The sequence below is a fragment of the Beta vulgaris genome, chromosome 2 (genome assembly GCF_026745355.1).
Source record: "Beta vulgaris subsp. vulgaris cultivar EL10 chromosome 2, EL10.2, whole genome shotgun sequence".
Taxonomy (NCBI): Eukaryota; Viridiplantae; Streptophyta; class Magnoliopsida; order Caryophyllales; family Amaranthaceae; genus Beta; species Beta vulgaris.
In genome coordinates, this window is record NC_079203.1 from 14,352,696 (window position 1) to 14,372,267 (window position 19,572).

Consider the following 19,572-nt stretch of genomic DNA (forward strand, 5'->3'; position numbering starts at 1 on the left):
GTCTCTGGCCCCACTAACAACCCACTACTTGGCCTCCTATCACTCTGACCTTCATCCCCACTGTCAGGAGGTCTATGGATGTCATCCTCTCTCTCATAATATTCACTCTCATACCCTCTTTCCCCTCTATTTCCCTCTTCTATAACAAGTTGCTTTTGTGAACCCTCTTGTGCCCCCAATTTACCTTCTACAGCCTTCCTTTGGATTTGTTGAGCAGCTTGAAACAACCTAGACTGACATGACTTCACTCTTTCCCTAGCTATGCGGAACTCCTCATCACTCTTGTCTGATTCATTTCACAACACTTCATAACCTTCTAACTCCTCAGCCTCATGTCTGAATAAAAACTAGTACCGCAAGTGTACGGTGTACAATATAGCACAACTAGCAAATACGGGTCGAACCTATAAGGATATTGTTATTAAATCGTATTACCCACTTAATTATATGAATTAGGTCACTTAGAGTCAACTACAACCAGCAGCAAGAAACATCTAATTAATCAAGAAAGTTTCTAAGACTAAAATTATAATAAAAATAAAAAATAAAAAAATAAAGGAACTGCTAAAGAGCCTACCAAATCGGAACTATAAATAAACCAAATAAAAGTAAAAATAGGACACCTCTATGAACCAAACTAGCAAACAAACAAACTTAACTTACCCGTAAGAAGCATTGACATCAAGATGATTAAGATATGATTTGATATAAGACAAATAAGTGAATACTCCCATGTTCATAGACAATTTAAGATAGGAAATCACAAGACATAAATTAAGATGATTAAAATAACAAACAATGATGCAACAAATAAATCGGCAACAAAGCAAGATCGAATTTGAAGTTGATGCTTCCAAAGTCCACAAAGCTTTACCAACAATTAAGAACAACAAAATAGATTGAGTATTAAAGCAAAACTAGATTAAAGTCAATCAAAAGCAAGGAACGAAAATACCAGGGGTCTTCAAATTAAAGTAGAAACAAGAATCTGAAACATCGTTGGCTCCAATAACAATTTGGCCAATCAACCAGTAGAATGTAAAAACTAAAACCTAATATCTATTGTCTGTATTGTGCGAAAACTATCCTTTTGTCCGCCCCCTTCTCTTGTAGAAATTAAGGGATTTTTATACCCAATTGAACAAAAACCCCAATTATTAAATTTTTCGAAATTAGTTATAGAGAAAAAGATACGATCTCTAATTTTCTCCATAATTCCCTTATTATGTTTGCCTTCGTATATTGGAGATTATTGCTCTGAATTGGGTTGACTTGGAAAAGAAAGTATTCCTCTTTCTTTGGTTTTGCTCGTGAAATTGCGAAGATGAGGTGAGTTTACTCCTTTTTTTTCTCTACCTTTTGTTTGCTTGTTGTGTTGTTATTGTGGTTGTGGAAGCATTGGGCTTCCTTTTCTTTTCTTGTGTAATCTTAGACTTGGGTTGCTTGTTATTGGGCCCGTACTCCCTTATTTCGCAAACTAAATACATATCATAAGATAAATACTAATTAAGCTCCGTAGGCGATAAAAATATTAGCTAAATGGAATAATTACGCAATATTATAAGTCATCCGAAAAACCCATATATAGATATCGAATATATTCAAATAACAATATAGGGGTGAAAATATGCAATAAAATAAGCTAATCAAACTCCCTCATACTTAGTCTTTGGTCGACCTCGAGCAAATGAGATTATTAAACCAAGTGTATCGTAAAAAAAAGACATTAGTTAACCACCCAACCTCAAATGAAACTAAACTAATAAGCATGATGATAAACTAAAATATTTTTATTTCAGAAATCTCAAGTTAGTCATGAAAATGTTTTCATTAGGTTAGCAAGGTATGAACACAATGTAGCTACTACACTCAAGCAACATTTTATAATTAGTTTGATCTCACATGTAATCTAGGTGTTCAAGTGCAAGTGTATTGACATTCGAATACGAGGTACTTTAGTCTGACTTGATTATTGTTCCAAGTTGATTCTCCCTTACCTGTACAAGGATCGTTCCGTTTCATATGACATTGCACTTACCACTCATTGGTCTCAAAGGAGTACTCAATACTTTGGCATTTGCTTTGCTTTTTAGGCTTTTTAATTTGCTTTTTCAAGTTCTTTTATTTCAAGACCTGATTAATATCACTCTGTTTTTCCAATGGTTCAACATCTCACCTTTTGGGATTACTAATCCAGCTTATTTTTTTTTTTTTTGAAAACCATGTTTTCTCGTTTCTTTAACAAAGTCAAGTAATTCTCCAGTAACCAAGAATAGTGAAAAAGTCACCAAGGAAAGTAAGAGGTACTAGTTAAGTAGATTAAAGTATAAAAGTCTTTCTCCATACCCCACATCTAAGCCAATAAAGATAGTGTGCTAGATCACATATAAGCCTAGCATTATTAAGGTATATTTAGGAGTTGCTAGAGATGACGTCTTGATATTCATAACTTCAAAAAAAAAGAAAATTTCTTTTTTTTTTTTAGATTGATAACTTAAGTAAACAGAATTTAATAAACAAATTGTAAGGTTAGAGTCTACTGTCAACTATCTTACTAGTTAGTCCTTTAAAGAGGTGGGGAGGTGGCTAACTTGCTATTTGCACTCATATTTCTAATGTGTAAAGTATAACGAAATTGCAGAATACTAGTAATAAAAGACAGCAGTAGGAGGCATTCATAACTACATGTTAAATTACGCTTAGATAAAAGTAATATGGAGGCCTATTTTGCATAAATTTCTGCAGCACTTCCCCATAAAATTGACAAATCCAAATTTTTAAATAACCTATAAATCATGTATATAATTTCCAGCAAGCATAACCAGCATAAGCCCAGCTAATATCAGCACAAACAGAGGAAAGATTTCTATCTTCCAGCATATCCAGTCATAACAAGCAAAAATTTCAAAAATTGGTTAGTGGCCACTACCCTACACTTTTTTCTTACATTGGCCTCAATGTAAGTTGTGAATGTAGAGAGAAAGAAACAAGAAAAACAAAAAAGGAAAAGACACGAAGTAGTCATAGATTTCATTTATTGTAGTAGAACGAAATAAACTAAGAACAATTAAATCATGGAAAAAATTTACCCGGGTTGGATCTGAGGTACATCCAAGCAGCTTGCATAGACTCCATTAGTCATCATATTCAGGTTCGTAGAATAGCAAACACTCTACATTTTCTTCCGTGTTCTCTTCTGGCAACTCAAGATATTGTTTAAGCCTTTGTCCATTCAATTTGAAACGCGATCCTCTACTACACCATGAGGAACTACGTGAGTAATAATATATGGACCAGTCCAGCGAGATCGTAACTAACCTGGGAATATAACAGAACTTTTTGACCTACAACAAAGTCCATTATGTGAATATGCTTATCATGAATTAGTTTCGCTCTTTCCTTGTGTAATCTAGAGCTTTCATAAGCTTCATCTCTAATCTCTTCTAACTCATTAATTTGTAACTTTCTCACACCATCACCAGCATCTAAATCAGTATTTAGCATCTTAATTGCCCACAATACAAGGTCTTCTAACTCTAGGGGTAAATGGCAGGCTTTACCATACATTACTCTATAAGGAGACATACGTAATAGGGTCTTATAAGCTGTCCTATATCCCCACAATGCATCAATAAGTTTATCAGACCAATCCTTCCGATTTTTATTTACTATTTTCTCTAAAATCTACTTGATTTGCCTATTTGAAACCTCAACTTGATCACTCGTTTGAGGGTGATATGGAGTAGCTAGCCTATGAACAATCATATATTTTTTCAATAATGCCTCGAAATTGCGATTCGTAAAGTGAGTACCACGATCACTAATTATAGCCCTAGGCATACCAAATCTAGCAAAAATATTTTCCCTAAGGAATCTCACGACCACTTGGCTTCCATTACTCCTAGTAGCTATATTCTACCCATTTTGATACATAATCCACGGCAAGATGGATGTTTTCATTACCAAAAGACGAGGGAAAGGGCCCCATAAAGTCTATACCCCAAATATCAAACACTTCAACAATAATGATTAGAGTTAAAGGCATCATATCTCGCTCTTCTAGTAATCTTTCCTAATTGTTGACACCTAGAACAGTTTTTGCAATAAACATGAGCATCTTTAAATAATGTAGGCCAATATAGACCTGATTGAAGAATTTTAGTTGCTGTTTTCTTACCACTGAAATGGCCCCCACAAGCTTGATCATGGAAAAAAGAAAGAATACTCTGAATTTTAGAATCGGGGACACATCTCCTAATAATCTGATCAGGGCAATATTTAAATAAATAAGGATCATCCCAAATAAAATACTTCACATATGACAGAAAGCGAGATTTATCATGCTTATTCCAATGGGATGGCAACTCTCTAGTCACTAAATAATTAACTATGTCAGCATACCATGGTTCAGCTTGCACCATAAAAAGTTGCTCATCAGGAAAACACTCAGAAATAAGAGATTCACTTTGCTTAACAAGTATACGAGACAAATGATCTGCTACAGGATTATCAGAACCTTTTCTATCCTTAATTTCACAATCAAATTCTTGTAAAAGCAAAATCCACTAAGTAGTCTAGGCTTAGCATCTTTTTTTTATTAAGGAGATATCTAATAGCAATATGATCACTATAAATAATAACATGAGAATCGATCAAATATAATCTAAACTTTTCAAAAGCAAAGACAATAGCAAGAAACTCTTTTTCAGTCACTGTATAATTAAGTTGTGCCTCATTTAAAGTGTGGCTAGCATAATATATTACATGAGGTTTCTTATCAACTCGCTGTCCTAACACAACACCTACTGCATAATCAGATGCATCACACATAAGTTCAAAGGGTTCACCCTAATATAGGAGGATAAAGAATAGAAGAAGAAGTTAATGCACTTTTCAGCTTGTTAAAAGCTTCTAAACATTCAGTGGAAAATTAAAAGGAACATCCTTAGCTAGTAATTGAGACAAGGTTTAGCGATCTTACTGAAGTCTTTTATAAATCGTCTATAAAACCCTGCATGGCCTAAGAATGACCGGACATCTTTAACAGAAGAGGGAGGTAGCAAGTTAGAAATCAAATCAATTTTGGCTTTGTCAACTTCTATACCATCATTTGACACAATATGACCAAGCACTATACCTTTCTTAACCATAAAATGACATTTCTCCCAGTTTAGAACTAAATTTTTCTCAATACATCTTTCGAAGACCTTAGATAAATTGCCTAAGCAATTTTCAAATAAATTACCAAACACAGAAAAGTCATCCATGAATATATCAATACATTGCTCAACCATATTAGAAATAAAGAGTTCATACATCACTAAAAGGTTGCAGGCGCATTACATAAACCAAAAGGCATTTTTCGAAAAGCATATGTACTAAAAGGGCAAGTAAAGGTGGTCTTATCTTGGTCTTCGGGAGCAATAGAAACTTGAGTGTAAGCAGAATACCCGTCAAGAAAACAATAATAACTATGTCCAGCTAGTCTCTCGAGCATTTGGTCCATAAATGAAAGCGGAAAATGGTCTTTCCTAGTAGCCGCATTAAGTTTTCTATAATCTAGGCAAACTCGCCAACCAGATTGGACTCTTGTAGGAACTAACTCATTTTTATCATTCTTAACCACAGTGTACCGGTCTTTTTAGGAACAACTTGCACAAGACTCACCCACTCACTATCAGAGATTGGATAAATTATTCGTGATCTAACCACTTAATTACTTCTTTCTTTACTACTTCTTGTAATGTAGGATTCAAACGTCTTTGATGGTCTCTATGTGGTTTAGTGTTTTCTTCAAGATGAATCCTATGTTGAACAATAGAAGGACTAGTCCCTTTTATATCATTAAGACTCCATCCTATAACATTCTTGTACTTTTTAAGCATTTCCATCAGTTTAGTCTCTTGCAAATCATCTAAATCAGACGCAATAATGACTGGGCAGCTGTGATCTTGTCCTAGGAAAGCATATTTCAAAGACTCGGGAAGTGGTTTAAGCTCTAAAGAGGGGGTAGACTCAGGGGCAACAAGCAGAGTAGGTGAAACAGAACTTACAGACTAGGTAGAGTCAGATAACATAACATTTTCATGGTCTGAATCTGAAGACTTAATGTGTACTGACTCAACATCATCTATACCACCAGTAGGATATGATTCTAACCAATTAATTGTATCAGAGTACTCGTCATTTGATGGTTGTTTATAGAGATTAAATATGTTCAGATCTACCATCATGTTTCGAAAAGAGATTTTCATCATACCATTATGACAATTAATCAATGCATTCGAAGTAGCTAAGAAAGTCGTCCTAAGATGACTGGAATTTGATTTTCAGGATTGGGAATGTATTCAGTTTCAAGAACAATAAAATGGACAGGAAAAATAAATTCAACTACCTTAATTAGGACATCTTCCACCACTCCCTTAGGTACCTTAACAGACTTATCAGCTAATTGAAGGGTTACCTTAGTGGGTTTCAGCTCACCTAAGCCAAGTTGCTCATAAACGACAAGTGGAAGCAGGTTGACACTACACCTAAGTCTAAGAGTGCTCTATGAATGGTTTTATCGCCTATAACAATAGAAATAGTAGGGCACCAGGATCTTTATACTTCACTAGAATCTGATTAGAAATAATAGAACTCTACATTAGAAGCTAAGAATGCTTTCTTAGGTACTTTAGTGGCTATCTTAGTGGTGTATAATTCTTTAGAAATTTGGCATAAGGTGGCATTTGATTAATGGCATCAAGAAGAGGAATATTAATTTTAACTTGTGAAAACGTTTCCCTTATCTTTTCAAACTGACCTTCATCTTTCTTTTTAGTGAACCTGTGAGAAAAGGTGCTTTAGGCTTGTACGTTTGGTCATTAACAGTAGGTACATGCTTGTTTTTATCAGTTTCATCATTAGCCTCTTTTTCACAAAGTTCTTCTAAATTATCAGTGACAGGTTCATTATTACTCTTCTTCTCACTAGTTATGGAAGGAAAACTAGGTATAGAAGTAGAAGAAGAAGGATTAAGAGCTTCATCAGATATGTCACTTATTTGATTATCAACTTGTTTACCTAATCATAAAGAAATCACAGCATTAACTCTTTTCAAATTCTCATTTTGAACTTGTGAATTAGAATTCATGTACCTAGGATTAATTTCAGGTTGACTAGGGAATGTTCCTTTCTCTCTGTTATAAGAAACTAACTGAGCAACAGTGTCCGTTAATGTTTTAAGAGTTCTTTCTAAACTACTTATCTTCTTATCGGTTTCAGTATATCTAGGAGGAGGTTGTGTTTGAGAAATTTGTGGCCTTGGATTACCTTAGAAATTCTGATTTGGAAACATAGAAGATTGAGGTATTGAAGTGTTAATAAAATTTCCCACTTGACTACTAGAGCCTCCTAAGTGTTGGCCTTGACTCCAAGAGAAGTTAGGGTGATTACGCCAACCTGGATTATATGTATTGGAGTATGGGTCATTCCTAGGTTATTGGAAGGCCATATTAGCTTGTTCTATATTATTATGACTTTGTGGAGCAATGTATGGGCAAACATTGGAAATATGATCTAAACCATGGCAATGAGTACAGGAAAAAGATGCAATTTGGTGAGCTTGGGATTGTGGGACAGATAACCCTTTTAACTGATTTTCTAACAATGTTAGCCTAGTCTCAAGATTCATGTTATCTAATACATTATACAAGCCACCTTTATCACTAGAAATCTTGGCAGGAAGGCTACTACTATCAGCTCTAGTGGTCATCGATTGCAATGTCTTATCAGCTAAGTCTTCTAAAAATTCCCATGCTTCATCAATAGTTTTACCCAAGAATTTTCCCTGACACATAGATTCAAGCATAATTCTAGAGTTAGGATCTAACCCTTCATACACAATTTGACACAAACGGGATTTTTCAAATCCATGGTGAGGGCATTGAGCAAGTAAATCCTTAAATCTATCTAAATATTTCCAAAAACTTTCACGTTCTAGTTGAATGAATTGGTTAATTTCATTTCTAAGTCTTACGGTCTTACCATTAGGGAAATATTTTTTTAAAAAAGACAAATACAAAAGCATCCCATGATTCGATTGAATTAGGTGGAAGACCATACATCCATTTTTTAGCATCAGTTTTAAGAGCAAAAGGAATAGCCCTTAATCTTAGACCATCATTAGTAACTCCAGGATACTACATTGTAGCACAAATTTCATCAAATTCTCTAAGAAACAAATAGGGATCTTCAACACCAGAAAACTTAGAGAGTAGGACACTATTGAGATGTTTAAGCTCAAAAATTAAGATTACCACGTATAGTAGGAAGTCCAAAACAAGATGGTTGAGAAGATCTAGCTGGATAAAAGATGTCATTTAGAGTACTACGAGGGGGTGTCTCATCTCCCATTTTATCGTTTCTTAAGTCACTAAAAAATTTATCTAAGTCTTGATCCAGTTAGATACTAAATAAGCGAAAGGTCTTAGGGTCGGTACTCCAAACCTTCATAAACTAAATAAAGCAAAGAGACACAAATTGAACCAACTTTTTTTTTAGAAAGAAAAAAAATAGCACAGAATATGAAATGAAACAGATTAGACTAAATTTAAGTGAGATGTTATGCAAAGTGCTAAATGAGTAATAAAGCTATAACTCACACAAACAAGTAATGACTTAGATCAAACAGGTAATATAACTAAATACACAACATCCCCGACAACAACGCCAAAAACTTGTATGAAGAAAAACTAGTACCGCAAGTGCACTGCGTACGATATAGCACAACTAGAGAATATGGGTCGAACCCACAAGGATATTGTTATTAAATCGTATTACCCACTTAATTATATGAATTAGGTCACTTAGAGTCAACTACAACTACCAGCAAGAAATCATCTAATTAAGCAAGAAAGTTAACTAAGACCAAAATTATAGTAAAAAAAATAAATAAAGGAACTGGTAAAGAACCTACCAAATCGAAACTATAAATAAATCAAATAAAAGTAAAAATAGGACACCGTTATGAACCAAACTAGCAAACAAACAAACTTAACTTACCCGTAAGAAGCATTGGCATCAAGATGATTAAGATATGATTTGATATAAGCCAAACAAGTGAATACTCCTATGTTCATAAACAATTTAAGATATGAAATCAAAGGACATAAATTAAGATGATTAAAATAACATACAATGATGCAGCAAATAAATAGGCAACAAAGCAAGATCGAATTTGACGTTGATGCTGCCAAAGTACACAAAGCTTTTACAAACAATTAAGAACAACAAAATAGATTGAGTAGAACTTTAGAAGATGATAAAGCAAAACTAGATTAAGGCTCCGTTTGGTAGGGCGTAAAACGTATTCCCGAAAAACTATTTTCCTCTATTTTTAGTTTTACATTGTTTGGTTGGCAAAAGAGTGTAAAACCATTTTCCTTTGGGGTAAAATTACTCTCCCAATGATGGAAAACCATTTTCCTTTCAAAATGAATGGAAAATTATTTTCCTTATCTCTCTTATACACTCCTCTCACTACCTCCTTACTTTCCCTCTCATTTTCCTTTCATTTCATCATTTTTCTTACATGTAACCAAACAACAGAAAACTAATTTTGGAATTGTGTTTCCATTGTAAATCGTTTTCCATGAAAATCATTTTACACTGAAAATATTTTACGCCCTACCAAACGGAGCCTAAAGTCAGTTAAAAGCAAGGAACGAAAAATACCAGGGGCCTTCAAATTAAACTAGAAACAAGAATCTGAAACGTCGTCGGCTCCAATAACAATTGGGCCAATCAACCAGTAGAATGTAAAAACTAAAACCTAATATCTATTGCGTGTATTGTGCGAAAACTATCCTTTTGCCGCCCCCCTCTCTTGTAGAAATTAAGGGATTTTTATACCCAATTGAACAAAAACCCCAATTATCAAATTTTTCGAAATTAGTTATAGAGAAAAAGATACGATCTCTAATTTAATTTGCTCCATAATTCCCTTATTACGTTTGCCTTTGTATATTGGAGATTCTTGTTCTGAATTGGGTTGACTTGGAAAAGAAAGTATTCCCCTTTCTTTGGTTTTGCTCGTGAAACTGCGAAGATGAGGTGAGTTTACTCTTTTTTTTTTCTCTTCCTTTTCTTTTCTTGTGTAATCTTTGACTTGGGTTGCTTGTTATTTGGACCCATACTCCCTTAGCTTATTTTGCAAACTAAATACCTATCATAAAATACATACTAATTAAGCTCCATAGGCGATAAAAATATTAACTCAATGGAATAATTACGCAATATTAAAAGTCATCTGAAAAACTCATATATAGATATAAAATATATTCAAATAACTAAAATATAGGGGTGAAAGTATGCAATAAAATAAGTTAATCACCTCACCTTCATCCACCTCAAATTCCTCATCTACTAGGTCAGGGTCAATTTCTTCATCAATGCCAACAAATCCATCCCCATCCAACCTAGATGTACCTAGCTCAGGTTGATAATTAGGGTCACCTGAATCATGACTCTCACCACCAAACATATCCTCATATCTTATTAGGCTATCTTGCCTAGGATCCTCCCACTCATAGTTGTTTAAGAAAGCATTATCAGTATGTTGGTCAGGGGTATCTTGTATAAGTTCAGTGTTGGAAGTGTTGTGAGGAGGGCTATCTTGCCTAGATTCAATATTGGGGAGTGTTGTGAGAAGTATTTGGTTGGGGCTAGGGTTTGAAGAAATAACCAAGGGGGTGGGATCAGTTAAAGAGGGGAGGATAAATAATGTAGTTGATCACTTGGCAGCATCTATTGGTGTTGTTGATAGGGGTGAAAGTTATTCGGATAAAATCCAAAATCCAATCCAATCCAATACAAATTAGTAATTCGGATCGGATTCGAACTGTGTTCGGATTGGATTCGGATTGAGAATTTTTGAAAAATTGGATTTTCGGATCGGATTGGATTGAGGGTAATTGGATCCAAAAATCCAATATAACCGAATAGTAATATGCCTTGTATTATGTATCTGGATTGGGCTTAAGTTCTTAATTGATTTTTTATTATAAAAAAACGTACTCCATAGTCCAATACACATAGCACTTCAATCCTTCCCTTAAAACACTAACTGCACTTAATTCCTCATTTCCTAAATCTAATAGGCTGCTGTTGTGCATAATTTATTTCATCGAAAAATTAAAGTTTAAAAAAACTCGGATTTTCGGATCGGATCCAATCTAGAGTATGAAATTTCGGATTGGATTGGATCAGATTCAAACCTTAATTGGTTTGGATTCGGATTGAAAAATTGAAATCCAAATTTTATTCGGATCGGATTGGATTAGGCCCTAATCCAAACCGCACACCGAACTTTCACCCCTAGTTGTTGATATGGCAGTATATACTATGTACTAAGAGCATTTACAATGGATGAGTCTTAATTGGTCTAGCAAATAGTAAAACTAGTTTTAATTGGTTTTACCATTGAGGAACTTGGACTTTGGAGCTGGTTGGTCTAGAATACCAGACCCACAGCACCTCGGATGGCGTGCTTTGGGTAAAGGAGAAGATGACAAGTGGCAAAAAAGCTGGGCCCAATTTTTTTTTTAAAAAAAAACACACGCTGAGTTGGGGTGAGGAGATGCTGCCATGTGGGAATTTCAGCAGCTGGTTCGCACAAGATGCTGCCACGCGGAAAGTGGCGCGCAGATTGAGGCCCAGCAGTTGTACTGGTCTGACGCGCAAATGAGATGATGCCACGTTGCTGGAAAGTTTCGCTGGGCTCAATCAATTGCTTCCTCCCTCTTTCAACGGTAAAATTTTGTAATTATTAACATTACAAAATTTTGTAACGTTAATAAAAAAAACCAGATTAAAAAAAAAATTACAATAACGGCTATAAAATATTTTTATCTATAAATTGAGCCCAAATTGCAATATATTTCACCACACCTCTTCCTAATATATTTTTTTCTAATTACTCTCTCCTACCTACTCCTCTTTCATAAAATATTTTTATCTATGAACTAAGTAAATATTATGGATTCAAATAATTCTAATTACTCCCAAAATAATCCAAACCACCCACAAAATCCCCAAAATAATTTCCAAATCGATCCAAGTGTGCTACAAAATCCGGAATTTCAAAGAATGTTTATGTTTTTCCAAAGCCAATCGAATTACCAAAATTCTCAACAAGCTACACAACAATCTCCACAAAGTTCTAATCATCTATCCCAACAACAAGTTCAACCATCTTTTCCTATATCCTAACATATTTCACAACAACATGAACAACCTAACGAAAACGACGATGTAAACGAAATCCAATCACAGGAAATTCAAAACACTCCTTCTTCAAAAAACACCACAACACCAAAGTTTCAATGGAGTGCAGATGAAGATCATGCACTCATTTCGGCATATCTAGAGTGCAGAGGAGATGTGTTGAAGGGAACCGACCAAAATGGTGACGGTTTTTGGGGTTCAGTATTTGAGAGGGTTGAAGAGTCACGACGACTCAATCCAACTTTACGCCCAAGGACATTCAGAGCTATTACTAGTCTTTGAAAAAAAATCAACGGAGATGTGAATGCATGGGTCGGGATATATACCGAGGCGAAAAGGAAGAAGGGGTCCGGCTGCAATGACGAAGACGTCCTGACTGAAGCCCGTGAGATGTGGATAAAAGTCCATGGTCCCCGATTTACATTGGAGCATGCATGGAATGTTCTGAAACACTATGACAAATGGACAGATGGCACCCAATTATGCGGCGGGAGCTCAAAACGGTCCGGTCCAGATGAAGGTGTGAGCTCAAAATGTCCTGACGGCATCAAGAAAGTTAAGAGTAGGAGAAAAGCCCCAATATCCAGTTCTACATCTCCATCCTCTTTGGAAATTACGAGGAGGATTAATGTGGGAGATGACTTACTTCAGTATCAAAAGGAGCGTGATGCCTTGAGAGAATCAATGAAAGAGGAAGATAGAAAGTTCAAAATTTGAAATATATTAATGGCTAAGTCTTCCCTTGACCCGGATGAGAGAGAGATGTGTGAAAAACTTAAACTACAATTTAAGGACAAATATGTTTAGTTAGTGTTCATGTTTTTAATTGTTTTATTTCACAATTTAATTGTATCGTAATTTTTAATTATGAATATGTACGGTCGTAACGTTTGATTATGAATGTATCATTATCATTATCGTTATAATTATTTATTACCATATCATCATCGTTATTATTATTATTATTATTATTATTATTATTATTATTATTATTATTAATTGTTATTATTATTATTAGTAGTAGTAGTAGTAGTAGTACTACTACTAGTAGTACTAGTAGTTGTAGTAATAGTATTAGTAGTATTATTTTTATTATTATTATTGCATTGAATTGCATGTCTAATCACCTGATATTAAATTATGTCACAAATAGTACTGCATTGAATTGTCAACTCATCTGACTTTGAATAGTATGATGCATAGTGCCGCATTGAATTGTCTACTCCTACATTGCATTGAATTGTCTGCTCCTATATTGCATTGATATGTCTAATCTGTAAATCAATTATTGTTATGTACATATGATGGATTTTTCCTATATAATAGAGCATAACTTCAACAATAAAATCACAACTCCATTCACTTTTCCTCTCAATTTTTTATTTTCTAGAAAGCACCACTTCAATCAACATATCTCCAAAATGAACTATGATTCAAGTTCTTCTAGTTCAGGTTCTGAGTTTTTTAATTACATGGTTCAAGATTACATAGAATGGAGTCAGTCCGTTGATGCTGAGCAACAAAATGAAGAAGAAATTGTACCCCGCACTAGAAATTTTGTGCGTAGGGAACGTGAGGAAGCTCATGAAAGATTGTTTCATGATTATTTCAGCAACGAACCTCTATACCCCGAGAATATTTTTCGTCATAGGTTTCGTATGCATAAGCATGTTTTCCTTCGTATTGTCGAAGGTGTAACAATTCAAGATGATAAATTCTTTGTGCAAAAACCAGATGCTACTGGAAGGATGGGTGCATCAAAACTACAAAAATGCACAGCGGCTATCAGGATGTTGGCATATGGTTCATCCTCTGATGTTGTTGACATGTACCGCTAGAGAGTGCCTTCTTCATTTTGTCGAAGCGGTTGTTGCTAGATTTGGAGATGAATACTTGAGGAAGTCAAATGCAAATGACATTGAGCGTCTCCTACATGAAGGCGAGCGTCGTGGCTTCCCAGGCATGATGGGAAGCATCGATTGCATGCACTAGAACTGGAAGAATTATCCTCGGGGCTGGAAAGGAATGTATCAAGGAAGAAGCAAAACAGCAACCAAAATCTTAGAAGCGGTTGCTTCAAGTGACTTATGGATATGGCATGCTTTTTTTGGCACCCCGGGTTCATGCAATGATATAAACGTATTGCAGAGGTCTCCCGTCTTTGATGATGTCCTACAAGGAAGAGCCCCAGAGGTCAACTTCTCGGTGAACGAGACATTTTATAACATGGGTTACTATCTTACTGATGGCATCTACCCGAGATGGTCAACATTCATCCCCGCAATAAAACTCCCCCAAACCCCCAAACAAAGACTATTCACACAACATCAAGAAGCTGTTAGAAAAGATGTAGAGCGTGCATTTGGAGTATTGCAAGCTAGATTTGCAATCAATTGAAAACCCACTCTCGCGTGGGATAAAGACATATTGTGGAAAATAATCATGGCATGTATCATCATGCACAATATGATTGTTGAAGATGAGCGTGATACTTATCAAAATTACCGAGATCCAAACGAATATGATCAGCTTGAAACTCAAAATAACGAGGGATCATCTAACTAAGTCGGAGAAGACTTATTCGTTGTGCACAACGGAAGACTCGATGCGCGAAATTTAGGTGCATACATGGAGAGAAGATCTAAGATGCGAGATGCAGAAACTCACATCTCACTAAAAAATAACTTGGTTGAACACATATGGCGTAAGTTTGGGCCTAATCGTCAAGTTGATTAACTAACTTTATTTAATTAATTATGGTTTAAGTTAATTTCAAATTTCATGTATTTCTGTGTTTTAAATTATCTATCTTAGCTTTATGTATCAATCTATCATGTATTTGTGTTTTAAATTATCTATGTTTATGTATCACATTTCATGTATGTCTGTTTTTTTTTATTATCTATCTTATGTAATGTGTTCATTTTTTTTTAATTTATAATGTCAAGTTAACGTAATTTAATTTAAAGTAAGCTAATTAACACATATACTATAATCTCAAGTTAACGCTAATTTAATTTAACGTAAGCTAATTAGCTAATTAGCTTCTAACGTAGTTTCATTTATCGTAATTAATTTAACGTAAGTTAATTAGCTCGTAATTAATTTAACGAAATCTAATTAGCTTTTATTAATTTGAATCATCTATTTCATATAAAAAAAATTAAACATTGAATATGGTGGGGTTTGCTAAAAGTAGGAGAGAGAGTATATGGTGGGGTTTGGTAAAAGTACGAGAGAGAAATGGAAAAACCAAGTAAGACTAACCACCCATTGTGAGAAAAAAAAGATGAGTTGGTGGGAGTTTTAGTGGGATGTGAGGTGTAAGAAGGAGGGAAGGAGAGAGAATGACAAAACATAAAAACCAAGTAAGACCAACCCACCCCATTGTAGATGTTCTAATGCAGATGTGTGTTTATTAGGTCCCTTTTTTTTTTGACATCAAGGAAATTTGCATTAATGAAAATTGGGAGTACAACCTAATGGTAATACAACCAAACTAAACAGAAACAAGAAACAACAGACATTAGTGAAACTACAAAAACGCGGAAAAACAAGTTAACATAAACACTAACTAATAAAAAACCAGTCCGAAGAACGTTTGTCTTGTGCGATGGGGAGTGAAGGTGGATGTGGGAGAAAATCTGTTGAAAGACACAACTCTGACGATCTTCAGAGAGAGATTGTCGTACAACTGCTAGTAGATCCTGTCCACTAAGCACGAAATCCCAAGGTCCTTGATGAGCCTCCTGGGATTCTCCTGATTTGCTAAACAAAGAAGTCACTTTCGAGAGTGACTTCGGACCCTGCTGCGAGGGTCTTCGAAAATCAGTCACATTAGACTGAAACCCGAAAAACGAGGTGGAGGTCTTCACGTGCCCCAAATCAAGTTGGGGGGCCTCCCACAAGATGCGTTTTTGAGGTGTGATGACACATGAAGTCATCACGAGTATTTGGGGCGAGTTAGATTGATGAACTACGCCCCACTGACAGATCCTAAGATCCAAAGTGACAAACCCAAATCCAGAAGATCGACAAACAACAGATCTTAAACAAACAACCATGAAGATAATGAAAACATTAACGACCACCCGAAACATAGAGCAATGCCGGCAAACAACACCGGCAAGAACCTGCAGCACACGCTTCCTTGGCACACTAAATACACTGACGCCAACTAACACTAGCGGGGACGGGGGGACAGCGACACACTTAAACCTAACTAGGGGGACGGGGGAGGGGAATCTTAGACTAACCTTAAAGGGGGATCGGGGAGGGGAGACTCTTGACCAAGGAAGCTGGATGTTAAGCGCCACACAGTCGAGCCTAAATAGGGGTGGGATAAAGAACATACCATAAACAGGGGTAACGGGGAGGGGAACACATCGAACAGGGGAGAGGGTGGACTCGCACAGACTCCGGAACAACTAAGGACTGGGGACGACCGACTCACTAAAGATGTGGGTGGTGCGAAACTGGGGAGGGGGACGCACCGACGAGCAACAAAAGGCGACGAAGAGAAAAAAACGATGAAAACATAAAAAACCAAAAACGAACTAACAAATCGAAAGCACCGGCAACCCGATCCACGGAGGGGGAAACACAATCTCCGGAGGGACCGACGCAAAATAAGGGGGAGAAACGAAGAGGGAGGCGCAGGTAAGGGGAAAGGGGACGAAATATTGGTGGAGAGAACGGGCGCAAACAGAGGGCTAGGAGAGAAACTAACTACCTAAACTAACAGCAGGGGGCTCGCCGGCGACCGAGGAGCGGCACGACGCTCAGACCGGCCTCCGGCGAGCCTGTGCGGCGGGGTTATGTTTTGTGTTTTTTTAGGTTAGGGTTTGAGAGAGTCTAGAGAGAGAACGTCAGTAGTCTTGTTTAGCCTTCATTTTATGTTGCTAGGTCCCATTTTTATGGTCCCCTCTTAGGTGTCAATTTACTTGGTCTATAAAATTGGTTGTGTGACATTAGAATTGGTTCAACCCCTACTGTTAAGTCCAGTTCTGTGCCCTCATGTAAAACAAACAAATCAATTGACCTATATTTCACTATTATCCCTCCCATTTCAACCACTGTTGCATCATCAACTACCTTTTTAAGACCTTCCACTAAGCTCTATCCAGGAATCAAAAAATAAACCCCACCTATTGTGCTATAAGATCCACATTTCTTGACTAGGTCTAGGATATCCCAATAACATAACTCATCAGGGTCAATCGGGAATGTTCTCCCCTCCCCACCTACTTATATCATCTCACCAGTTTTAGCAACTTTAAACTTTCCTCCATGCCAAGATCTCAGATTAACAGTGTCATTTGCATTCTTACATAACAAGAAGAATAATAAAGTTTCAATTTTTTAAGGAACAAAGTTACCACAAATCAACAACATAACCAATATTAAGCAACTCAACCACAATGTATTTTACATAATAATGTGCAACTAAACCACTTATTATAGCATAATTTTGAACACGCAAAACAAAACGACATCACAATTCTTCAGCATTCAACATAAAGGAGCAAAATTTACAGTGAAAAAATCCTCGAACTATTTCAGTTCATCTAAGAGAATGGTGTTAACCCTAAAAAAATCAAAAGAAGGGAAGGTGAACCGTACCTCTTCACACCCAGCTTTCTTCTCCAAACTTCAACATTGAAGCTTCCTCAATGATGGCGTTAATGATTTGCAGAGGTTAGGTTAGGAGAAGTAATTATGGTAGGTGGAGGAGGAGAGAGAGCATTGGATGAGCAGTTGAAAAAAAAAGGGGGGGAAATAAGTCAAAGGGTTTTTAGTAATGGGTTCAACCGATAAGTAGTAAAAAAAACTTAATAAAATTTTAAGTAATTGTAACATGTGCTTAATCCAAGATAATCCGAGTGTTGACTTAATTTAAGAAGGCCACGCAAAGGTTTACTTATTCCAAATAATTTTTCCTAAGTTAAAATCCCTTGTAGGGAATATTTTGAACGTGATGCCAACACCATTAGGTTACCCCATGCTACTCATATTTTATATAAATTAGTAACATATACTTTATATTATTCTGCCAAAATTGTTGAAAAAAAAATAAACACATATACTATTGTCATATTCATTACACGTACAACGTCAAAAAGAACATCACATATTAAAATGGTTAATTATAACAAATATAAAAAGGAACACGTACAAATGTCAAAAGAACATTCATTTTCTTGAACACAAATAACTTCAAATAGTGATATCAATGACATATTAATAATAGCAACGACATAATAATAATTACGAAAATTAATAATTAATAAGTATAAAAATGTTATAATAATCCTTTTGAATAGATGTACTATTATATAGTAATGTTCGTAGTAATAGTAATTATATAAATTAATATTAATAATAATAGTAGTAATAATAGTAAAATAACAACAATAACAATAATAATAACAATAATAATAATAATAATAATAATAATAATAATAATAATAATAACAATAATAATAACCATAACAATAACCATAACAATAACAATAACAATAACCATAACCATAACCATAACAATAGCCATAACAATAACCATAACAATAACAATAACAATGACAATAACAATAACAATAACAATAACATCATTGAGGTTATGGGAATCATGATATTAATTTCCTTATTTATACCATATTTAACGCCATTAACGTTTTTTTCCTAATACATAACAACTTTGAGAATCAATATGCCTAAGTGTCACGTGGACACCCTATTCAAGAGTTTTGCTCTTTAAGGGCTCTAGTTTTGCTTGGTGATTGTAAGCATGCCACATAGGATTTATCATTTTGTAAGTAATATAGATGCATTTTTCACCTGAGCAAAGCAATGGGCAGAGTGAAAACTTTTTTCAAAAAAGGTTGGTCATGGTTCCACCATAATATTAAGTTATTAACTATATGAGTCACCGAACACACGAATTATAGAGCAGTTTTAAAGTATTCTTATTACACGATATGATTTGTGAAATTTTTTAACAAGCTCATAGTCACACCATGATAATAGGAGAAAGACCCTAAAATTTTAAATTTATAGAAAAACAATTCCCATACATTTTGAATGGGTCAAAAAATTAATTAATCATACTAGATGGTCAAAAAGAAGTATGAATAATTTGAAAATCCATTATTTTAAGTAATTCAGAATAGATGAAATAGTATTCAAACTACAGGACAAGTAATTATCATATTCATGTGCATGATCAATAATTTTCTTTAAATACTTGTGTCTGAAGAAGGAGGATATTGCAAACAAAAAGAAAAAAAAAGAACGAGGACGGCCCGA

General features: G+C 35.2%; 1 long non-coding RNA gene and 1 other non-coding gene across 2 annotated transcripts; one reads left to right on the plus strand and one right to left on the minus strand.

Moving 5' to 3' along the window:
• Nucleotides 1–811: 811 nt before the first annotated feature.
• On the minus strand, nt 812–18,031 carry LOC104885288 (uncharacterized). The gene is made up of 4 exons (XR_008967953.1): nt 17,890–18,031; nt 9,180–10,207; nt 3,110–3,255; nt 812–1,477 (listed from the first exon to the last, which is right to left on the minus strand). It is a non-coding gene; the product is annotated as an uncharacterized LOC104885288 (long non-coding RNA).
• On the plus strand, nt 7,911–8,017 carry LOC125495419 (small nucleolar RNA R71). Its single transcript, XR_007272056.1, has one exon. It is a non-coding gene; the product is annotated as a small nucleolar RNA R71 (small nucleolar RNA).
• Nucleotides 18,032–19,572: the final 1,541 nt, after the last annotated feature.